General features: G+C 38.9%; 1 pseudogene; it reads right to left on the minus strand.

The window, feature by feature from the left end:
- Positions 1 to 14,649: 14,649 nt before the first annotated feature.
- On the minus strand, positions 14,650 to 15,683 carry LOC121441291 (annotated as a pseudogene).
- Between the last annotated feature and the right edge of the window lie 751 nt (positions 15,684 to 16,434).

Consider the following 16,434-nt stretch of genomic DNA (forward strand, 5'->3'; position numbering starts at 1 on the left):
AATTATGGCAGTAATTAATGCTGCATTTGGTACTATATCTTATTACAAGAAGATAATGTGTCATGCCTGTGAAGGCCCAAAAATGTTAGCCTACTTCTACCTTGTGTGATGGTCAGCGAGTTTGGAAGTTGCTAAAAATTGTTGACAACAACCAGGGCCACACAACCTGACCCAGAATGTGGTTACTTGGTTCTTTGGACATTAAGATGGCCCATACAGGTAGATCCACTCCACCCTGACAGATAATCAGGATATGCAAACATTCTTCTGCTCCTTCTTTTGTAATAGGAGGTTACCTGGGGAATGGCTGCCTTCTGGATACTTTGTCTAGTGTGGCTTCACTGCCTAAACAACAGAATGCTAATGACCGGATGTATCAAAGTGTTGAAGCAATTAACTGTTTGAGTTGTCCTTTGTACCATGTTAAAGAAGCCTTTTGTTATTGGGTATAAAAATGTATGGAAAATTAAATATGGCAATTTCAGTATTCACTGGAACTCCCTCCCAATACTATCTTATGTTTCTGGTTTATTATTTCATTCATGTCTTTGTAGTCTTTACTTGTTTTTCTGATCCCCATGCTCCTACCCTGGCAAGAGGTATTTTTGTTGAGGCTGGTCCCCGACACATGCCTCTTTGCTTTTGCAATTTTTTTAGATTTCCCTTCAAAGTCTTCTATTTACTTCCCCACAACCTCTTTTCTCCAATCCAATTACTTGTTTCCTGATCTGATTTAGGCAATAACTTCCCTCGAATGTTTCTTAGTATTTTCTACTTTAACCTGTAGAGCAAAGTTTAAATTGAAATGGGGATACTCTCATTTGAGAAGCAGAGGGAAGTCAAATAAAAGGCATTAAAAAGATAAGCCTTTTTCAAAATTTTCATTGATGGCTTTTCTGTCAACATGTGAGGGATTTTCATAATTAGGTACTTAAAGTTAAACTAACTAAAGTATAATTAACATTTAAGAATTCTTTTATTTTTGTATTTAAGTGCTTATTTTTTACATTATGCACTGTCAGTTTTAAAAAACAAATACAGGAGCTCATTTACAAACATCACTACAATCCCATAAATTACCTTTCATCACTCACACAAATAGAAGTATCATGTTCTTATCAATACCAATATCTCAAGTACTATTGTGCAAAGAGAACAGGAAGGAACAAGGACAATATATATTGTACATCTCATCTGTGTACTGATAATCCAACATCCCTGGGAATTCCTTATTAAACATAAGATTAAGGGTAATATTATTAAGAATTTTATAATGGTCCTTCTGAATTTGTCATTCTATTGATGGTATACATTTTATACTCATAAAGACACCTTTGGACTATTATAATATCTTTACATGAAAATGGCCAATTTCTATGGACATTGACAAGTTGTGGTAATCACCATCTACTGCAATTAGAAGTTTCTCTGATGAAGGCTAAGAGATACGTCAATGTATGAGTATAGCAATAAATCATTAGGAGTTTATTTAATTCTGTATCCATTTAGCAAAATAATAGTAGTTTTCTCCTAAGACTTATGATCTGCCTAGTCATAGGTTCATAGCTTGTCATTGGTGACAGTTATGGGTTTCATCTCGTGGATGAGAATTTAAAGCAAACAGAAAGTGGTTTGTTTTTCCAATTGTTTGTGCCCCTAGTGCATCAGTGAGCATGTCTTGCCAAGCTAGACACTGTTGAAGTTGACAGGGTTCATAGCTGGATGAGACTGATTATTATTTTCTTCTGCGTCTGTGTGCATAGCACCTTCCGAATCTATGAAAACAAGTCAGTGAGAATGAAGCTTGCAGGTGAATACCAGCTTGATTTTTCCATGTTCTATGACTTAGTATGTGCAGTCTTCAGTGAAAGCAATTAACAAGGTACAGAGAATGAGGGACTGTGGAATTCTCAGTCCTAAATAGGACATCTATACCATAACCCCTTCTCCCAGGGTTCAGAGATGATTGTGAAGAGGGGAAAAAGGAGTGTAGAGCATAATAGCAAGGAACCTGTCTTCTAGACACAACAGAACAGCTGTACATTTGAACTCATAGCAGTTGTAACAGCCAAGTCAGACCATATCCCAACATGGAGAGGAGAGGTATGCCCACCTCTAGCCATGGAACTATAGGTAGTTAATAGCTGCTGGAAGAGGAAGGGCCAATATTCTTTAAGAGAGTGGCCCCTGGTAAGTCAGCCATCATCCAATGTAAGGCCACACATCTGAGAATATATGAACACCACATAACATGACATGAAATTCTCAGAACTAAGAAAAATTAAAACAGTAAAATATTATATTCAAAAAGGAATGTTCCCAATTTTATATCATGAAAGAAAAAATATTATTCAATAGAACAAAGCCCAGTTGAGGTTTAAGGTAGTGTTTCATGAGGGCAACGACCTTTGCTCAACTCACATAGGTACAGTACAAGAGTTCTCTAAGTAATTGCTGAATCACAAAAGAGACTGTAAGCTGATAGAAAGATAGTCATAGAAAAGGAAAAGGAAGAGGCAAAAGAGAGGTACCACAACTTGGAGTGGAACAACTAAGCAAACTGATCCTGAAACCAGATGTCCTGGCTTCTAAAATTGCTTCTATTACATACCAAGGGTATCTATCACATGGATAAGTCACATACGTTCTCTTGGTCTCAGTTTACTTTTTGGTATCAAGCAGATGTAGTAATAATAATATATTCCCATATATCTGTTGTGATTACAAAATGAGTCAATGTATGTCAGGTATTTAGAAGCATGTATCAAGCATTATTGAAACTTTAGTTAATAGTATTAAGAAAAAGTCACTGAGTTACATTTTCCCCCAGAAGTTACTCATTTCCTTCTTATTAGTAGATCCACTTTACAAATGAAGTTTCAGGAAGTGATAAAATTCCCCATGCTACATAGTGAGTACTAAGGCATATCTTGAATGATACGCCAATATTACCTTTCAAAGGAAACTTTAGTGCTAAAGTTCTCTAAATGACCCGATTTTTAAATAAAGTTTATAGGTTTTATAGAATGCTTCAGTTTAGAAAATAGGTTCATTTCTGAGAAATGTGACACATTTTTGCTACTCTAACCACCTAAAATTAGAAGGAAACTATTTAGGACTCATACAGTTAATGCATTTATTGGCAAGATATTAGCCCATTAACATTTATAAGTAACAACTTCTTGTAGACTTTGTAGAAATAATATCTGCCATATACTACTGGAAAATAACTGAAGTTTTTTGGTTATTTCTACTTTTATTCTCCAAAGAAATGAGAAGAAAATTTTTACTTTACTATAAGACAACCCACTTTTCCTTAGAAAGAACATTCATTTAGTGATATCAGGACATGGTCTCAGCTATTTGGGAAGCTAAGGTAGCAAAACTGAAAATTGCAGACTAGTTTGGGTTACAGACTGATTTCAAGTTCAACCTGGGAAACTTAGTGAGGTCCTATCTCAAAATAAAAAGAAAGGTGTTGTAATCGGAGCGGCGGAGCTGCGTCCCCAGCACCCCAGCTGCCTGGCTAGCTTATGCCCCGAAATAATAACACACAAATTGTATTTATTTAAACACTGCTTGGCCCATTATATCTATCCTCTTCTCGGCTAACTCTTGCACCTGGACTAGCCCATTTCTAATAATCTGTGTAGCATCAGTCTTACCAGGAAAGATTCTAGCCTATGTCCATCCTGGATCAGAGCTTCATCGTGTGTGCCTCAGAGAGCAGAGCTCTCACATCTGCCTGGGAGAGGGGAGCATGGTGTCTCTCTGAGCTCACTTCCTCTTCCTCCCAGCATTCGGTTCTGTTTACTCCTCCCACCTATGTTTTAACCTATCAGGGCCAAGCAGTTTCTTTATTGCTTAACCAATGAAATCAACAGATTGACACTCCCACATCAGAAAGGGACCTATAGGCGCATCTCAGAGGTAGAAAGTAGGCCTTGAAGAAGTGTGGCAAAAGGGATTTTAGATGAAACAGACAGATAAATTAATATGAGTACAGAAATCTGTGAGCAAATGGCCCCAGTGGACAGGAACAGGCAGGATTACCAAATCATGGAGCTGGGGTGTGGGGGTGTCAATCTGCTGCCAGCTTGGCTCTGTGGATGAAGGCACTTGCTGCCAAGACTGGTGGCCCAGAACCCAGGAAAGACGTGACTTCTGTGAGTTTTCCTCTGACCTCATAAGGCACTATGCCACAACTATCATAAATGTCTCAGCTCCACAAGGCTGAGAAATGAGAGATCTAGTTAGGAAACCACATGTAAAGTAAGTTTGCTGAGCTAAGTTATTTTTGTGTGGTAGTAAATATGATTATTGTTTAAGTGCCCCAAAAACTTCCAATTGTGATGCTAGCATTCTATTTTCGCCAAAATATTCTTTTTATTTTCTCACTTTGCTTTATTTCCCACTTCTCCTACCTTCAAACTCTCCCATTCCATCCAACTTCTTCTCAAATTCATGGCCTCTAACACTTTTGTTATTATTGTTATAATCTATGATTAAATAAATAAGTAAATAGAACCTGCTGAATCTGCTTAGAGCTGTGTGTATATATCTGTCTTTTAGGCTGTCTACTTCTTATTAGATAATCAATTGGTGGGCTTTTTCCCGAGGAAGACTATTTCCCCTCTTTCAAAAGTCATTAGTTGCTTGTAGTGCTTCATCCATGATTGGGGTCCTGTGAGAATTCCTCATTTGCACCCAATAATGCTTTTAGATTATGAGACATGTGTTGTGTAATGCTAAGGAGGCACCTGTCAACAATGCTTTTATTTGACTACTTTCTTGTCACAGAGGCATGGGTCTCAGGATATAATGCAACCTCTGGAGAGCAATGAATTGGCATGTAAAAACAGATATTGTTAAGAGAAAGGAGTAAGCTACCCAGTAACTTCTCCAGTGTGATCTAATATTTTGGAATAAAATCTGTTTAACTATGTACAAATGTGTTATGCTGTATTTGTTTAACTATGTAAAGGTGTGTTGCTTTGCTTATGCTAAATTTGCTTAACTATGTATAGGTATGTTGCTTTTGTTTATGCATCATTTTTTTAATTTTTATTGCTTTGTAAATAATACCATTCAAAATTTCCACCTCCTCCCCTCCTCCCATTTTCCTCCTGTTTCCCCACTCTCCCTCCCCCTACCTCTTCAGTCCGAAGAGCAGTCAGGGTTCCCTGCCCTGTGGGAAGTCCAAGGTCCTCCCTCCTCCATCCAGGTCTAGGAAGGTATGCATCCAAACAGACTAGGATCCCAAAAGCCAGTACACGCAGTAGAAACAAATCCCAGAGTTATTATCATTGGCTTTTCAGTCAGCCCCCATTGTCAGCCCCATTCAGAGAGTCCGGTTTGGTCACATGCTCATTCAGTCCCAGTTCAGCTGGCCTTGGTGAGCTCCCATTAGATCAGTCACACTGTCTCAGCGGGTGGACCAACCCCTCACGGTTCTGACTTCCTTGCTCATATTCTCCCTCCTTCTGCTCTTCTCAACTGGACCTTGGGAGCTCAGTCCAGTGCTCCAATGTGGGTTTCTGTATCTATCTCCATCCATCACCGGACAAAGTTTCTATGGTGATATTCAAGATAGTCATCAGTGTGGCTATACAAAAACTGTGTTGCTATTTCACCTAAGGCAACTGATTGGTCTAATAATAAGCTGAATGACCAATAGCTAAGGCGAGGGGGGGAGAATGATCCAGCCAGCAGCCAGCCAGTCAAGGGCCAGAGAAGCAGGAAAGCAGGATGAACAGTACATAGATGAGGTAAACTTGCCCTGGGGCAGCACATAGATTACTAGAAAAGGGTTAATTTAAATTAAAGATAAAAAGTTATCTAGAAACAAGCCTAAGCAAAGGTCAAACATTCATAGTGAATAATAAGCCTTGATGTCATGATTTAGGAGGTGACATCCAAAGAAAGGCTGTTACAATCTGATTTTGGTAAAAGATTATAAGAACGGGGGAAATTGTTTTGTCAGTAGTTGCTTTCCTGGAAGCATGAGGACCTGAGATCAGTCCACAGACCCATATAAAATAGTAAAGTGTGGTGATATGCTTGTAATCCTAGCACTAGAATGGGGGAGATAGCAGATCACTGGCCTTTACTGGCCAACATGTCTAGCCTACTCATAGAGCTTTGGGCCAGTGAGAGATCCTGTGTCAAAAACAAGGTAGACAGCTACTGAGGAAAAACACCTGAAGTGAACCTCTGCCTAGCACACACATGTGCACACACATGCATGTGCACCTGTATACAAATTAATACACACTACACACACACACACACACACACACACACACACACACACACACACACAGAGGAATAGCTATAGATACATACTTTTCTAGAAGTGTATGCACTAAAAAACTAGTAATGATATAATCTAAACTGTAAAATTTCGTTAGCTTTGTTTACGCATGGTCTATTTTATAGAGCTTATACATTCTGTTCCTACATTGATGAATTGTTATTTTTAAATTTTTAAGCATAATTCACATGTAAAAGCTATCCATACTTAACTTATATTAAGTGATACTTATGTATAAACATATTCAATATTTTCAACACATTCCTATTTTTCAGAGTTTCCTGTGATAAGAACACTTAATATATAATATATCCTCTTAAAATTTTAAAGGAATTTCTGTCACATAGTGACTGAAATTGTGGTTGATAGGACATAGTTCCATGTAAAGTGTTGATATGACATAGTTATAGGATAAGCTTATATAGGCAATAAGTACTTCTGGAAGAAGAGAGGAAAATATATGTATATATGTATGTATGTATGTATGTATGTAGCATGATTAATAAGAATGCAGAGAAAGACATTAGGGCTTTACCAGATGGTCAGAAAAGCAAAAGAGCCAGGCACTAGCTCTTACCTCTACCTTAGTCTTAAATGGAATCCTCAGAATTAGACTGAGTTGAGACCTGTATCATTCCATTTTATATTCCCCTCAAGTGCTGGAATTAAAGGCAGTGTACCATCACCACCTAGTTTCTATTGCAAACTAATGTGGCTACCAGTTTAAAGGTATGTGTCACCACTGCCTTGTCTGTAAGACTGACCACTGTGGCTGTTTTACTCTCTGATCTTCAGGCACACTTTATTTATTAGAAATACAAATGAAATATCACTACATTTCCCCTTTTTGTCTAAAATAAAAAGGTTGTAACTAATATAAGAAAAACTATATATAATAAGTACAATGACTATATACAAAATATACACAAAATAAATATATCAACAATGTCTAGTCTATTTGCATTTGACAAATTTAGAGAAAATACTCCATATCTATCCTATCTTGGTGAGTCCAAAGTCTTGTACCTAGTGTAATTTCTATCATAACTTGCTTTCTGTGTTGGATAAACAAGGAAAATTATAACTATAATTATCTAGTGTTCAATACCCTCAGAGATCCAAGAAGGAAATAATACTAACTGAGTAAGCAAGAAGTACAAGCAAGTGACTTGCAAAAAATGTGAGAAAGGATAGAAATACCTAGCTGCCTAGACAGACACCCAAAGTCCCTCTGCAATATCTGACAGACTTCTGGGAAGCAAGATATTCTGAAGGGCTATCCCTCCTTGTCTTGACACTGTTTGGTAGTCACTTTGTTTTGTGTCTTGCTTGTCCAATTAGGACAGCATACTCTCAGCAGTCAAGGCAAGGACATTTTCTTGCCTGGTGGCTTACTTATGACATAAAGAAAGTAAACTCCATCTGTAGTTTCTTTCATGCCCATTGTCTTCTCTGAAGTAGAATGGTGCTGCCAGAAGCAGATATGCCTCATTGTCATAAAAATGAACTTATGTTATTAAAACATCTTAAAGACCATATTCTGTAGATCTCTGAAGTGTTTGAAGATAACCTGTCTATCTAAAATATATCTTCGTTGGATCTTGAAAACATACCTAATGTGACTACAAGTTAGATTATAATAGGTGACTAATTACTAACTTACATTTACTTATTTTTCTGAACAGTTGTTAATAACTTTCAAGGACTAGAAATTTGGATTGCGTTGTTAAATGAGCTGTATAGGTACAAGATTATATATGTATATACAGTATGTTTTAAGAAAACTAATCTCAAATTTGTATCAATAAACAAAATTTGTACACAATATACAGAAGCCCATTCCATTGTAAAATATTTAAAAGTAGTAGTTGCTTTTTTTTTTGGTTTTTTGAGACAGGGTTTCTCTGTGGCTTTTTGAAGCCTGTCCTGGAACTAGCTCTGTAGACCAGGCTGGTCTCGAACTCACAGAGATCCGCCTGCCTCTGCCTCCCGAGTGCTGGGATTAAAGGCATGCATCACCATCGCCCAGCCTAGTAGTTGCTTTTCAAAAGTAGATTCAATAATCAACCTTTTTATCTTATATCTATATCATCTCTTTTTCCTTTTTGGAGTAGATTCAATAATCTACCTTTTATCTTATCATAACTAATATCCCATTTTTTTCTTTTCAAAAGAAGAACCTTGAATATAATTTCTTTTTTTAGCTTTTTGCCTTTTTAAAAAAATTAGTCTTAATTAGTTTTAATTGTTGGAAGGCAGAGAAAGGCAGATTTCTATGAGTTCAAGTCCAGCGTATTCTACAGAATGAGTTCTAAGACAGTCAAACAAACAGCAAAACCCTGCCTCAAAAAAACCAAAAATCAAGAAACAAAAATAAAATAATATATTCTTAAAAATTCATATAAAGATGGAAAATACACAGAGAATCTGGAGACTGTATATTATTGTGTTATTTTTGAATTGTTTGACTGCTGAGGGAGGAGTAACAGGTGCTAAAAGACATTTGATTATGAATGCTGTTGGATTAATCCAACCTATATATTTTGAAAATGCTTTGACTTCAAAATTTAAGTCAAAAATACTTTACTTTGGAGAAGAGGTTCTGAGTTTGCTTCCATGGGAAATAAGTGGTTGTGGATTCATTCTGGGTTAGAAAAATAAGGTTTGATCAAGGAAGAACCTCCCCCCAAAAATCACCAATAGATACAGATGATCCAATGTTTTAGAGCATCTTTGTTGCAGTTTTCTCTGAGTTCTATATCTGGAACAGCTTCAAGACTGCTGGCTGAGGTAATTAAGCCTCATGGAATACTCTAGTCAGGACTTGGATAATGATAAGTTTTCTTTGAATCCCCATAAAATTATCAGCACTCCTAATTAGCAGGAAGTAGCCTAAAAATCTATGTCCACATTTCCAAAAAATGGATTATGGATGTTTGTCTTTGTTCTGAGTATTGCTTACAAGTTTTGTGGATAATGGTTAGGAAAAAGCTAAACAAAAGAGATTAGATTCAGGGTTCTTATTTTGAAGAAAACCAGAGAAATGCTGTGGGAGAATGCTCTTGAACACAGTAAATATTTGTCACTCATATTGGTTTAACAAAATGATGATTGGCCAGTAGCCAGAAAGGCAGAGACATAGTCATCAGCCAGTTGCAGAGGAAGTAAGATAAGAATGCCTTGTTGAGAAAAGATATCAAGCCATATGGCTAAACATACATAATGATTATGGACTAATTTAAGATTTAATTTAAGAGGTATTAAAACTAGCATGAACAATAGATCAAACAATTTATAGTATAAATCCCTGTGTGTTTACTTGGGACTGAATGACTTTGAGACTATGAAGTATGGAAACATCTGTCAATAGTGGTGATCTTTAAAGATATGAAATAAGTAACAGGAAACAGAGTGAGAAAAGTATCACTGTGATTCCTTCTGTGCCTTTGAAAGATGACCTGTAGATAAACCATCATATTTTATTAAATAACAGCCATAGTATCCCCACTAAGCTTGATAAAAAGATTCTCAACAGGGAACCTTGGCATGAGCTCAGTTGTTACAGTGCTTTTCTAGCGAGCATGAAGCCCTGGGTTCAACTCACCAGCACAGCATCAACCATGTGTGATTAATGTTATCAACTTGATAAAATCTAGAACTACCTAAGAAACATGCTTCTGGGCATGGTTGTGAGAGGTTCTCTAGTTGATGTGGGAAGGCTTACCCTAATTGGATGCAGTACCACTCTATAGGTTGGGGGCCTGAACTACATTAAATGGCGAAAGTGATTTGGGAAGAAGCATTGTTACTGTCTGCCTCCTGACTGGTTGAATTGTGACCAAATGCCCAAAGCTTCTCCCACCAATTAATGGACACTATCCTTGTTTTATTTATTTTTCTATTGCTGTGAAGAGACACCATGAGATATAAAAGAAACTTATAAAAGAAAGCATTTATCCTTTGAAATACCTGGTTTAAAAAAAGAAAGCATTTAATTGTGGGCTTGCTTACAGTTCTGAGGATGGGTCCGTCATGGTGGGGTGCATGAGAGCATGCAGGCAGGCATGGCGCTAAAGCAGTAGTTGAGAGCTCATATCTGATCCACAAGTAGAAGGCAAAGCAGGAGGGGGCTGGTGTGAGTCTTTTGAAACCTCAAGCCCATCCCCTGTGACATATCTCGTCCCATAAAGCTATACCTCCTAATCCTTAGCCAAACATGTCTGCCAGCTGACTAGGATTATTCTTGTTCAAACTACCATAGCCCTTGAACCATGATCAGAGATAAACCCTTCCTTAAGTTGAAAAAAACATCAAGGCTACAATACAGTGTTCTTAATTACTGGTGCTATATTGTACAGAACCCTAAGGATTAAAGATCATTTTAAAGTAAAGTACTTCTACAAAGACCTTCAATAAAGGAAGATGAATATTAAAACAAATTTTCTCTTCCAAAGTGATTTTCTTTTTTTATCTTTTAGGTCTTTACTAACACTTTTAGTTTCCTGCTACTTCAGTTATCTCAATTTCTACTTTTACTTTTGCTCCTATACTAATCTTTCTAAAGCCAATTCTTTACTCTCTCCCAGGTATCTCTAAGGTTCCTTCACTATGTGCACATGTACAATGACCCTTACCTTAATTGTCTTTGGTGCTTTGAGTGTCTTTTTTGCCTGGCTCTAGAGCCACCTATTCTAGGATGGCATTTGATTGATAATGTAGTATTTCACTCTTCCCCACTATCCCTAGTTCAATAGCCTAAAAGGAAGTAGCTTTGGATACTCCCCTCCCACACACACACTCACACCCAGCCACAGATTCTCATTCAGTTATCTATGACAGAATAGACAAATGTGTAGAGATAAAAAAGTAGATTAATGGTTGAAGTCATTAGTACTGGAAAAACAGGGAATGAGGAGTGACTGCTAATGCGTAAAATGTTCCTATTCAGGCTATGAAAATGTTCTAAAATTAGATTATGTCAATGACTTCATAACTATAAGCCCACTATAAATAATGTTTTTGGCTTTGAAGAGGTGAATCATATGCTGCAGCATTATGCTTGGCTTGGTAGTAGAAACCTGCCTGGGGCAGTGAGGAAAGAGGGAAGGACAGTCCCATAGACACATGTATGGAAAACCTGCAATCAGGTGGTTTGTGTGCACTCTGATGGAGTAGCACTAACTATGTAGCAACCCAGAACCTAAGCATATTTATTATGGTCAGCACTGGGTGAGCAGCAAGCTAGTCTCTATAGTAGAGAGCAGTATCATACTGAAAATTCCCAGGAGGAAGCTGAAGTTGCTAGATTTTTTATAACTGCTCCATGCTTCATAAACACTCATACTCGTGTATACTGTCAACATTTGTCCTTAGGTGAGAGGAAGGCTTTGTCATCCTCTATGCTTCACTTTGGGTAAGGATTTTACCAAGTTTCCATGAGTCTGAAACATTGATCCTGGACATAGCCATGCCCACGCCTAACAGTACAGTTTTTTAAACTCAGGACTTCATTTGCCTTGTATACATTCACCTGTGGCTTTTCCATGTCCCCATAATATACAATATGTGCTTTAACAAAGCTTTGAAAACACATTTGTGGCATTACTTTACAAATGTCAGCTTAACTTTGTTTCCACTTACCTTGCTTCTTACTTATGTTTTTGTGTTTGGTAATATGGATAGAACTCAGAGCCTCGTATATGCTGTGGTGGTTTGAAAGAAAATGGCCCCCAAAGGGGGGAGCACTATTAGGAGGTGTGGCTTTGTTGGAGAAAGTGTCTCACTGTGGAGAGTGGGCTTTAAGGTCTCTTTTGCTCAAGCTTGCCTCAGTATGACAGTCAGTTGACTTCTTGTTGCCTGCAAGATGTAGGACAGTTGGCTATTTCTCCAGCATCACATCTGCTGGCATGCTTCCGTGTTCCCCATAATGATGGTAATGGACTGGACCTCTGAAACCGTAAGTAAGTCACCCTAATTAAATGTTCTCTTTATAAGAGTTACCCTGGTCATGACGTCCCTTCACAGCAATAGTAAACCTAACTAAGACACATGCTAAACACATGCTCAATGACTGACCTGAAATCTACTCTATTTGCTTAACTCTGGATGTAGTTGTGTCTTCAACTAATACACATTGGGAATCACTTAAGGGTAATTATGCTCTCTGCTTCTAAACTTCGTAATATTAAGCTAGTGTAAGAATTATATCTCAAGAGTCTTCAAGGACATCTTCTAAAGTAAATACGTATTTGAAGATGATTGTCTAGTGTTGTTTTTGTAAAACACCAAAAAGTCAAGAATTCTGACTCTCCTATTCTAAAAATCAGTAACACTTGCCAAGTATTTTCACTACCTGAGCTTTCATTCCCTACTAGTAGAGTGGGTACATTGGATCACATGAATGTCAAGGTGTTTTCAATTTAAAAGTTTTGTGTTTTTATGTGCATGGTCAAGTGTTTGGTAATTATTGGAAACTAGATTAACTCTAAAATATCGGTATAAAATTCTTTTTTTTTTTAATTTTTTTTTATTAAGAAAAGAAGAAAAAAAAAACATAAACAAGAAACAAGTTTCCACCTCCTCCCAGCCTCCCATTTCCCTCCCCCTCCTCCCACCCTTCTCCCCCTCCTCCCACCCTTCTCCCCCTCCCCCCACTCCTCCCCCCCTCCCTCTCCAGTCCACAGAGCAGTCAGGGTTCCCTGCCCTGTGGTAAGTCCTAGGTCCTCCCCCCTCCATCCATTTCTAGGAAGGTGAACATCCAAACTGGCTAGGCTTCCACAAAGCCAGCACATTAAGTAGGATCAAAACCCCGTGCCATTGTCCTTGGCGTCTCATTAGCCATCAATGTTCGCCATGTTCAGAGAGTCCGGTTTTATCCCATGCTTTTTCGGTTACAGTCCAGCTGGCCTTGGTGAGCTCCCAGTAGATCAGCTCCACTGTCTCAGTGGGTGGGTGCACGCCTCGTGGTCCCGACTTCTTTGCTCATGTTCTCCCTCCTTCTGCTCCTCATTGGGACCTTGGGAGTTCAGTGCAGTGCTCACGTGTGGGTCTCTGTCTCTATCTCTATCCATCACCAGATGAAGGTTCTATGATGATATGCCAGATATTCGTCAGTATTGCTCTAGGATAGGGTCATTTCAGGTTCCCAATCATCAGCTGCCCAAGGAACTAACTGGGAACGTCATGTTGGGCACTTGGGAACCCCTCTAGGGTCACATCTCTTGCTCACTCTAAAGTGGTTCCCTTAACTAAGAATTGTGGTTCCATGCTCCCCTTATAAAATTCTTGATAAATAACATATTTTTTAAAAAAGTCTATTCTCTTTGTTTCAGTCTTAAAGAGTCTTACATAGAGTAGGTTAAAAACAAAACAAACCTGCCTAAATCATGATTAAATGCAAAAGCTTGGATAACTTTGGGGGCAGGATATTTTTAAAATTATGCATATATGAGTATTTATATTTCCTGTGTTTCAGAGATGGAATTCTTGGCATTTTTTGAAAAATGCATGTATCCATTTTTTACTTCATAGCATAGACTTTTAAGACCATGCTACTGTATTTATGCCTTCCCTCCAAAAGACAAAAAGCAGCAGCCAGCTCAGTGATACACACTTTTGATGGCCAAAGCTGTTGTTTATGATCACAGGCAGGTGAAGGCCAAGTCTATGCAAGCCATGGGAGATAGTAGTTCTAACATGTTGCTCCTCATTCTGCCCTGAGCCTGTGGTGGCAGATGAAAACCTTGCATGGGCAGTCCCTTATCCAGACAGAATCCTGACACTTAGAAGTGCTGCCTATGTTTTTATGTCCCTTTCAGGGACCCTGAGATGGACAGGATGAGACAAACCTTTGGTTGAAATTTTACAGGAAAGAGGGATAAACAAAGAGTTGTTTATTTTTTTAATATTGAACTTGAGTTTTCAGTATTTCAGTGATTTCAACAATTCTCAAAAGCCAGAGCTTTAAATATTCAAAGCAAAACTCTAGTGAACATGAGATTGAATTAACAAAGTTGAGAAAATTAAGTATTTCAACAACTATCAAAGAATCGAGAACTCATAATAAAAGAAGCCAGTCTAAGTTGTACATTGCCTTGTTCATTTCATACTCATGTGCCACACACCACGGCCCGGGTCTGAGCTCTATGCGCTAGACCCCAGTTCGCGAGCTTCGGGAAAGGGGCTGGAGGTTGAGAATACTCACGCAGAGACAGACTGACACACGCAGACCTTTTATCACAAAAGGAAGTGTTTGTGCACATAATTACTGTAGAGAAAGGATATTCCGAGGGGGGTCAGATCGGTCAGTGCAAGTGTACCTCACTGAAGTACACTTACTATAAAAACATGTTGCCTTTGCCATGTGAAAATCGGGTGTTTAGTTCTTTGGATTTCTTTATCAGGGCTTTTTTCTGAGCCTAACCAAACTGATTAACCTTGAGATCTTTATCACGGTCAAATGGTATTCTCTCTTGGTGTTTGTTTTTATCCACCACAGCCTTATTCTTTAACTTCTTATGATGGATGTCCGTGAGGGATTCTGATCTCTTTGATTCGTTGTATGAGGATACTTGCTCAGCCAGTCTCTTATCCCTTTCTGACAAAATATTTTCTTCATCTTTCCTACTGAATGACTTCCTTGCTTCTTGTATTTCCTTAGCTTTCCTTTCCCGGTCAGCTGGGGTGTCTGTCCAGACAGATCGGTCTCCAGATCTGTCATCATCTTTTCTCTTAAAGGTTCTTGGCCCCAGACCAAAGTCGTTCATTTCTGGAGGAAGCTCAGTCATCCACGACTCTCTTGTGATTGGTTTCAAGGAATCATTATCTCCTTTGGTCAATTTTTCCTTCATTCTCTGGGCCCATTTTTCAAACTCTGTTGTCACACTATAGTTAACTGGTCCTTTTGCAGGCATTGGTCCAACAATATCTTCATCCTCACTGCCCTCTGCTTCCTCTGAGTTGAAGGATGACGGCACTTGTCTTGGATCCTCTCTGCCTTTGTCACTTTTCTGTGAAGACTTAATGAAACCAGGTGGCAAGGCAGGACCTATGATAGGCCTTGGAGGAGAGTCGTCCTGCCTCTTAAATCCAGGAGGAAGGGCTGGTCCAAAAAATCCATCATCGTCGTCATCTCTATCTTGATTTCGCCTCTATTTTCTGGCAGTTACACCACTGTCTTCTTCAGACTCTTGATTTCCTTCTTCAAAGAACTGCTGACCTCGTCGCTGTCTGAGGAGTCTGAGATGCTGCATCTGTAGTCAGGGGGCAGAGCTGGCCCTGCAACCTGGCTCCGGTCCTGCTCCTCATCCTCAGCTCTTGAGTGCACCTTGAAGCCTGGCGGCAGTGCCGGCCAGATCAGGTCCCTAGCCATTCGCTGCAATGCCCAGCCACTTACTGTACAAGTCAACCTGTACACGCAGTTTAAACCCAGCCCCATCGGCAGACCAAACTTTGCAGCCAAGGCAGGAAGTACAACAAATGTCTTGTTCACACTTTCATCATTCGATTTGTATGACATTTGTTAATATTGCTAATGCCTCTTATGTGGTGAAACAACTCAATGATTACTTGAATAGCCCTTGAAATGTTACAATTAGCTCACCAGATTGTAACTGTGTTAGTCAAATGGTTGGTAGAATACCATAACCCAAATGGGAGGCTGCGTCCAGTGGTGATTGGGGACCCTCTTGCTGGCAATCTTAATGCCTGTTGCTATGGGCATTCATTTCTGAATTCTGTGTAAGATCAGACAACCCATGGGAATGCAGCATATGTTCACTTAGCAAATCCTTCTGAGCCTTTTGGCTAGTAACTTGAACATACTCTAGCTTTGGTTGCAAATACTGCATAAACTATGAAGACTCCTCCGTAGACAGGTAACTTCTACAGAAGAGGGCTACTCTTCTACTGTCTACTCCGTAGACAGGTAACTACTCCAAAGAGGGGTAAGGGTTTACTCTTCTGAGATGGCCTAAGACAGGAGGGTCTTCTGTTTTATAAAAAAATTTAGGGGGGAGATTTTGGGACTAATGAGGCCTGGCCTTCAGCTGCTTTTCCCTCCTAGGACTTTCTAATTGAAGTTACTAGACACTGTGCCTAGCTTAGAGGATCAGAGGATGGGA

Source organism: Microtus oregoni, unplaced genomic scaffold (genome assembly GCF_018167655.1).
Source record: "Microtus oregoni isolate MIOR12 unplaced genomic scaffold, Mior012 000074F_ref0000038, whole genome shotgun sequence".
Classification (NCBI taxonomy): domain Eukaryota; kingdom Metazoa; phylum Chordata; class Mammalia; order Rodentia; family Cricetidae; genus Microtus; species Microtus oregoni.